Source organism: Pristis pectinata, chromosome 6 (assembly GCF_009764475.1).
Source record: "Pristis pectinata isolate sPriPec2 chromosome 6, sPriPec2.1.pri, whole genome shotgun sequence".
NCBI lineage: Eukaryota > Metazoa > Chordata > Chondrichthyes > Rhinopristiformes > Pristidae > Pristis > Pristis pectinata.
In genome coordinates, this window is record NC_067410.1 from 72249566 (window position 1) to 72258413 (window position 8848).

Here is an 8848-nt window from a genome sequence, read left to right on the forward strand (position 1 = left end):
GAAACTAAGTGGTATATGTTAAAACAATCTGCAGTTCAGAAATCAGAAGAGACTGGCTTAAGCGGGGCGGAGGGGGGAGGGGGAGCGGAGGAGGATGTGAGACGAGCAAATAGGTATCAGGATACAAGCATCTGCTGTAGTTTCAACCCCCAGGTGTCCATGCACCAATAACCACTCCAATGACATTAAGGACTTTATTTCCCATGGGGCAAAGGTGATGCCCTTGTCAGTTAGCGCTATCTTGCCCTGCGAAAGGGAAGATAGTGTGTTAGCAAGTCGTACGTTGAGTAGCTCATATTGTTTGCAAGCTTTAAGATGAGGATGTGAGGCCTGCAGCAGTAACTGAGGGTGGGATGGAGCACATGACTGTTAGATATGTCCTGATCGATAGTAAGTGTTAGGATAGTAAGTGTTAGTGATAGTGGGTGATAGGAGTGTGTGACTCTACTGGTACAGTTGGTCACACATGGCATTTGAAAATGCATTCACACATATTAGCCACATGTGTGGCTGTTGAAATGTCTGTGATACTGAATGCAAGTTTTCCTCTCCCATTACTATTGTAGTGTGTGTCTAGACGGTTTACTACACCTGGCCCTCCTCACCTCCTCTCTTATCTGCTGTGTTATTCCTGAACATCGTCCATGTCAGGATAAATTCCAACTCCTGTGACAGCATAGGTGAACCTTCCCTCAGGATGGTTAACGAAAGCTTTAAGTAGTGCAGCCTATCTTTGCCTGGTGGTGGCCATCTACAAAACTGGACTCATCTGGGTATGTTAAGTAATCAGCATAATTAGTGCTGGCTGTAAACAACAAGTATGTAAATAAGCTGACAGCACAAAGTTGGCATAGTGTAGGCTTCAGAAATAGTCAGCATAGGTTGATTTTCCAATGCAAATATGGACATCAATTTAGCTTCCTGATTTTTCAAAATGCTACAATATTGTTTATTTATTCATTACCTAAGAACTAGGTATTGCTGGGAAAAAATTTATTGCCCCTTCCTTATCACCCTTGAGAAGGTTATGGTGAACCACCTTCTTGAACCTTCTGGTGAAAGTATTCCCACAGTGCTGTTGAATAGGGATTTAGATCCAGCAACAATGATATACCGGTGATACGTTTCCAACTCAAGATGGTTTGAACTTTGGAGGGGAACCCGCAGGTGGTGGTGTTCCCATTCACCTGATCTTCCTAAACTTCTTGGTGGTAGAAGTTGCAGGTTTAGGAGGCACTGTTGGAGTAGCCAAGATAACGAACTGCGGTGCATTTTATAGGTGGTAGACACTGCAGCCTCTGCATGCTGGTAGCTCAAGGATTGAACGTTTCGGGTAGCTGATGGGGTATCAATCAAGCGGGCTGCTTTGTCCTGGATAGTGTCAATCTACTTGAAAGTAATTGGCATTAAGCTTGTCCAGGCAAGTGGACAAAATTCTATCTCATTCCTGACTTGGGGTGTTGGGAGATGAATCACTGACCTGAAGCTTCTGACCTGCTTTTGTAGCCATAATATCTCTGTGGCTGGTTCAGCTGAGTTTCTGAATCAAAGTTTCTGATCAGTCTTATCCTGCAACACTGTAGTACAGTGTTAGTGAGCCTCACTGTAAAGTGGTAGCCAGGGGTCATACGATTGCAGGTGCCATCAGAATTTTCCTGAAAGGAATTTAATTATTATTTTGCCCTCCAAAATGTGTAATTATTAAAAATGACAAAGTATTCATGTTTGATTGTCTTCCTCTCTTAACTATTTCAATGGAAAGATGAAAAAAACGGAGTCAAGAAAATGTATGTTTTATTTGGCACACTGAAACATTCTTGATCCATCGGGTCAGTACCCTTGCATCTTTGAATGATCAAGGCATTTTACTCTGATAAACCAAGCTTTAAAAGGGCCAGGAATTGCAAGAGACCAGAAGTGCAGAAGGCAACATCAAAGGAGCATCATGATGAGGGGAAAACCCTCCAAGATCTTTGTCACATTCGGACACAATGAAAACACACACCTGTGGCACAGAACCACGGGTACTTGTACAACACTTTGGATAAAGTTTAAGCGTCAGAGATTTATTGTGGAAGAGTTGACAGAACTGACCTTTCACCTTTGAACCATTAACCTACAGGTGGGAAAAAGCATTGTTAACTGACACACAGAGAGAATGCACTGCTCCAGTTTTTAAATGTTTAAGCTATCCATTTCATTTTTAGACAAAGGATAACAAATGCAAGGTGAAACAAAGGAAGATACATCCAATTATGTACTGTTTGTATGAACATGGTTTTTTAATCAATTTTAATGACTGGAAAGAATTATCAAAGATGTATTAAATTCATTGACTTTATCTATTTACATTTCAAATTGTTTAAATTATCAATAGTAATAGTTGTATTTAAAATATCAAGTATTGTTTGGGATGTTAATTAAGGTGTGCCTCAGTTACATTAATTACTGACAGGTAGGGATATGTGCAAGTGAAAGAAGAGAGCACAGGAGAGACATGAAGCCCTTAAAGCCCCTATCAAGGCAAACTTCAACCCAAACCCTAGATGGCAGATATCATGGTTTCCATACAAAGTATGTACAGAGGCATAGTTGTTGTGGACATCTCAGCAATAAAGACAAGCTTTGTCAAACGCAGTGTATGTGGATGAAATTTATGTTTAAAAAAAAGAGCTTAAGATTTTTAAAGCTTTGCAATACGTATCACCCAGCCAAGTTAGTCTCTGTTGCCACTCTCTCTCTGACACACTTCTGCTTTTTTCATTTATTCATTTCTGGGGACGTGGTTATCACTGGCAAGTCCAACATTTATTATTCATCCCTTATCACCCTTCAGAAGGTGGTGGTGAACCATCTTCTCGAACTGCTGCAGCTACTTCTGGTGAAGGTACTCCCACAATGCTGTTGGATAGAGAGTTCTAGGATTTAGACCCAGCTATAATGAATGAACTGCAATATATTTCCAAGTCAGGATGATGTGGGACTTGGAAGGTAACCTGTGGGTGTTGGTGTTCCCATGAACCTGCTGCTGTTGACCTTCTTGGCTGTAGAGCTTGCAGATTTGGGGATGCTGTTGGAGAACCATAGGTGAATAACTGCATGAGGAGATTTGCATTGGCAGTCATTGTCAGATCATTAAGCTTCTTCCATAAAAGTATATGTCCCGGCTTAACTTCGTCTTTTCACCAGTGCTAGAAAGTGTATTGGAGATGCTTGTGTCACTAAATAAAGAGAGGACATTACTCCCTTTTCCAAAAAGCATTGGAGCAGAGTTAGAAAATAGGTATGCCATTCCTCCCTTAACTCCTTACATTTTGTGCAATTCTAATTCAAGAGAATGCTGCAGAAATACATTGGCCCTTTAAGTGTTTGCGCTACCTAGAAACAGCAATAATGATGCCCACTGTTCTACTCATTTTTTTCTTATACTCTTCTTCCCCTTTCCTTCATAACCCCATCCCAACTTAGATTAATTGCCATCACTGAAAGTATAGCTAATGTTCTGATTATCACAGATCTAAACCTTCATCACATCTTGAATTTTGCAAAATTAAGCAAGAAGAATAAAATGGTATCTTAGCACCTGATGAGGGTTGCATGACTCCAACACCCAAGGTTCATGGAACAAGGGTAATAATTCAATTTTGGACAGAAGGCCAGAGAGGGATGTTCAGGGACTTGACTTGGTTGGAGGAAAATTTTGCTAATCCATTACTACATGTTGACTGAATTTACTGCATTTTGACAACTGAGAGATGGTCAGGTGTTATGAGAAGAGACATTTGCAGATAATGTTAGCAATGGGCAGCTTATAGGTATGAGTGGAAAGGTGCTGAGGATGGATCAATGAGGGATTCCATTGTCAAAGATATTGAAGAGAAACCATTGTAGGTTATTCTCTAGTTGCAACTCATCAAGCTCATAAGACTTAAGCAATATTGCATTAACTTTTTCAACTGGAGAATTATTTGTTTTAAGTTGTCATCTTATGCAAAATTAACCAGGATGATTATTTGAGGATGTTCATATTCTTTCATATATCTTGTCGATGAACTTACAACCTCAATTTTTTTTCTTTCCTTTTTCTTAAAATAAAACCTGAACTGGGAGGGTTGAAAACGTTCCAGATCCTGTGTGTATTTATTTTCATTAATAACAAAACAATAGAGTGTCCAGTCTTACTGGCTCAGATCTACATATGTAGCCTAAAGCTGATTTCAGTTTGACTGATGGAAGGTGATTTGCTCTGTCTGGTTTGATCTACAATGCCAGGCTTAGGTTGGTTCAAGAAAGATATCAAATCAAACCTATCCCACAATAAATTAAAGAGATTGGAGCTGAAGTTGTGTGCTACTTGGTAGATATTTGACGAGTTTGTTTATGCCCTGGTACGTAACTTCTGACCTATCGTTATAATCTCAGGAAGACATTGAAGCCCTCTAGTTTTAAATATGCCCATTCCACCATCTCCAATTATGGGAACACTTGAAGATTCTACTGATTTTTATAAACCCAACTATCAAATGCCCCGGTGCAGGGTCTCAACTCAAACATCGACCATCCCTTTGCCTCCACAGATGCTGCTTGACCCGCTGAGTTCCTCCAACAGCTTGTTTTGCTCCAACTTCGAGCATCTGCAGACTCTTGTGTTCCTATCAAATTATCTGTTGTTCAAATTGACACTTCCTATCACACTTCTCCCTAAATATAAGTTTCACTTTCCCATTGTATTTCTCTAACATGATGATATCATCAAGACAAGCAAAGTGTTTTAATTACTTAATAGCATAACCAAGATCAAAAGGACCTATGATCTTTACAACTTACTCATAATAAAACTGGATTACTTCATATTGCAAGCAGTGAAACCTATCTGATTTAATAAGTATCAATGGGATGTCTTGTTATATTTTATAAGTCTGTAAACATAATTCCATTACAATGCATGCAACCTGAGGCACCATGTATGCTTACAGCCCAACTCACCCCAGCACTCACCGTGTCCCACCTCCAACATCTCCCACCCCCAAACCTAATTGGGTGGCTCCATAGCACATGGGACCCTCACACGGATGATACCCTCCGTATCCGCCAATTTTCATCCCCGTTGGTTTCCCCCTTTTCTCTTTGAGTTCCCTCATCTCCATGCCATTGTTGCTGCCTGTCCACCTGCCTGTCTGTGTAAAACATGTAGATTGCGCTTTGATGTTGTTTAAAGGAAGAAAATCACAATAGCAATTTCTTTAAAGATAGATGCCTCAATTTTGTGATTTTCTTTATCACTTCTCATTTTCTCCAGTAAGGCCGGACAGTCCAATATTTTGTTCTTAATTTAAAAAATATACATTGGATCTGGAAAGTTTTCATTCTTCCCACTTTAGTGTTTATTTAAGGAAAGGAAAAAAAATCAAGGAAGGTGTAATTACACTGGCAAGGTATGTGAAAGGATATGAACATCCTTTGTCTTCATTCTAGTCAAACATGGCTACTTGAAACAAACAATTTTTGAGTTAGGAGCCAATTTTAATGTTCCTGAGGTCTTCTCTTAGTTTTGCTATATGCATCTGATGCACCAAAAATGCCTGAAGGCTAATTTCTAGGCAACTGAGCCATCTTTCTCTCTCCTAACCTCTGGACATTTATAACATCAAAAGGTCCTTAAGAAGTTACTCCATAGATCCTAGTATGATCCACTTTATTGTACTTCACTTATAGTTGAGTCATTTTTGAAGAGCGTATAGTGTTAATGAATGATTGTTTCATCAAGGTAAATGGAAACTAAATGTCCTTGCCTTCCATGCCATCCAATATGTAAATGCAAAGTTTTAGTGGGGTTAGAAAAGGGTCAAACCTTATTTCCTATGTGTTTTGTCTAGTTGCAGAACCAAGGATATTATTTGGAAACATTTCTAATCTGTTTGCCAGAAAATGGACTGAACAATTGGCATTTATAAAGGCAGTGAGTGGAAGGTGCTGGGGAATGGTGGATAGGGCTTATGATCAATGGAGAAATCTGAAATCCTGTGATTTCTAAAAGGAATTAAGCTAAATACTAGTAAAATGGTCTGACTTTTCCACTGAGTAGTATCACTGGCACAATGTTTTTGCAAAACAAGCCTTCTTATCACATGGACCTTGCAGCTGGGCAGGATAGTATTACCGAGGATTTACCTGTTTTATTGCACAAATGACCTCTAATCCATCAGTAGATGAAATTGCAGCTCTATTAATATTGTAATATAGTTCTAACAATAGCCTACTTCCTTTCCCCAAAGTTAACAAGACATGATCCATTAATTGAGAGTTCAGCAAAACAGACTGATTTATCTGCTTCAATTATCCACGTGCTTAAAAGTAATATTATATGACTTGGATGAAGTGCCACATGCAATGATCCTTCATTTTAATTTTGCTAAAAGCAACGGTTGTTAATCTGGAGTGATTTGGACATTTTCATTGTTCTAAAGATCATACTTAAATGTCAGTTTGTTTTTTTTCCTGCTTGTTTATCTCCTATGTGGAACAACACAATCATCAACTTCAGTCAAGAGTGATCCAGACATATTCTATAACTATAAACTATATTTACTTACTAATAATTTGGCGATCTGATCAGTAAAAAATTTTATTTAAAATCTTTGAGAATTCTATGAGTATCAAAGCTTAGAATTAATATTTAAGAAAATTAAAAAGGCCTGTCTCCTAATAATATTTTCATGCCTAAAAGCAAGGCAAATTTATGAGAACAATTGGTCAAACACTTTTAGTGAAATGGGAGCCTTTTAAAATTCATATTGCTGTTTTAAAATACCCACTTGTATTCAGACACCAAAATATTTTCTGCAATGTTATCATTTGATTACTTGTATCTTATAATTACACCCAATTTGTGCTGCTTTTTTGAATGCAAACTAAATAGTGAGCAACAGTCTTTTACAAGTGTGGTAGGGGAAGAAAGAATGTTAGTTTGGAGCCTTCTTGATCTATTTCCCGGAAAACAGACAGTCATTCGGTGTTTATAAAGACACTGGGAGGTGGATTGCGAATTGACAGGCAGTGTCCATATTCAGAATCTTCCAGAATAAAGGTTGCTTTTGTGTGCTGCCAAAAAAATGACAATTTTTATTCTACGTTCTCCAAATATAATATTTGATTGGCTCAAGGACATAAACTTGAAGCCCAGTTGAGGAGAAGCAGTCATAAAAGTCAGTATAAACCTAAAATATATTTCACCTCACAGTGGGATATGAACTAATCACCCTTTGCCACCCCTTTCTCTGCCAATTCAATTTGGTATTAATGTTTAAGTGTTTACCGCTCAGTTTGAGCCCAGGCAGTGACTTTTGAAGCAATGGAAGACCATGAAAACCAGTCAGTGGTTGAATCAATAGCTGAAGACAAACCTCTCAGGCCAGGGTGATTCCTGCTCGCAGAGGACCGAGATGTGTTGGAGGACAGACCAATTGATGTATCCTGCTAACAGCTTGCTGCTTTAGATTGACCTGGCCATCCTCAATGTCCCCTTACAAAGAATCTCATTTTTTATATACTTTGTGCAGTGATGTGTGCTAGATTTTATTTGTACAGTGATTTTGAGTCATTAATAAATTAATACTCTGCGTATCTATCTATCTCTCTATATATAATATACACAAAGATCTACCTAATAGCTTTGTGCTTCAGGGGCATTTTTAGAACATCTTGTAGAATTTGAGCTTTGTTGCTACAACAAACATTTCATGGCCTTGAAAACTGCAGAATGTGCACATCTGAATATAAGACACAACAGTGTTGATACTGCCATCCTATCTTTTACAAGCTTGAGACTTAAAACTTTCTCATTGCACAATGTTTAATTTAAATGACTTGTTGTACGTGTGTGGATCTTTCCTTAATTAGTTTTGGAGATAATTTAAAAATTCCAAGCACTTTTTATTTCCCATTCATTCCGTATTCTGTTTATACCAGTTGATTAGCTTTAAGAGAAGTTTGAGATCAGCTTGCTACTAATTAACAATATTATTTTTTAAAATTATGGATCTTCATTTTCTTTATTTCTTCATATCATTAACTTCAGTGACAGAGTGATACAGCTAGAAGAGCTGCTGCTTCATAGCACTTGAGGCTCAGCTTCAATGTTGACTACAGGTGTTGTCTGAGTTGAGTTTGCATGTTCTGGCTGTGACTCTGTGGGTTTCTTCCGGGTGTTCCAGTTTCCTACCATATGCCAAAAAAGTGCGGGTTGGTAGGTTAATTGGCCAATGTAAATTGTCCCAAATGTGTAGATGAGTGGTAGATTCTGGGAGGAGTTTATGAGAATGTGAGAAGAATAAGTAATGGAATCAACGTAGCATCAGTATAAATAAGTGGTTAATGATCAGCATGGACTTGGTGGACTGAAGGGCCTGTTGCCGTGCTGTATCTCTCTCTGACTTTCGTTTACTAATTAAAGGTCTATTCTGATCTTTCCTGCATTCTTTTGCTCTGGAAAAAATACATCACCTTCATATTAGTAGCAGGGCAAAATCTCTCAGTGATTATTTCACTGAGTCAACATGCCATGCTGAAGATTGTGAGCATAAACCTTGCAGGCAGGGGATTTCTGGCTGCTTGGTGCTTCATATCTGCCATTTCAGGCTTGTACAGTCTCCCTGATTAACATTATTCAAGTGAGCTCCTGAAAAGTGTGATGCTTCATTAGGAAATCATACATTTATGGCTGGAAAATCCAGAGTAGTGCAGGCATAAAGAGCAAATAAACTTATAACCATCTTAGAACAATATTCTTCCTTTTGATTAATTGAATCCCTTCTCTGGTCTCTGAAGAGGTTACGTTGCACAAACTAAG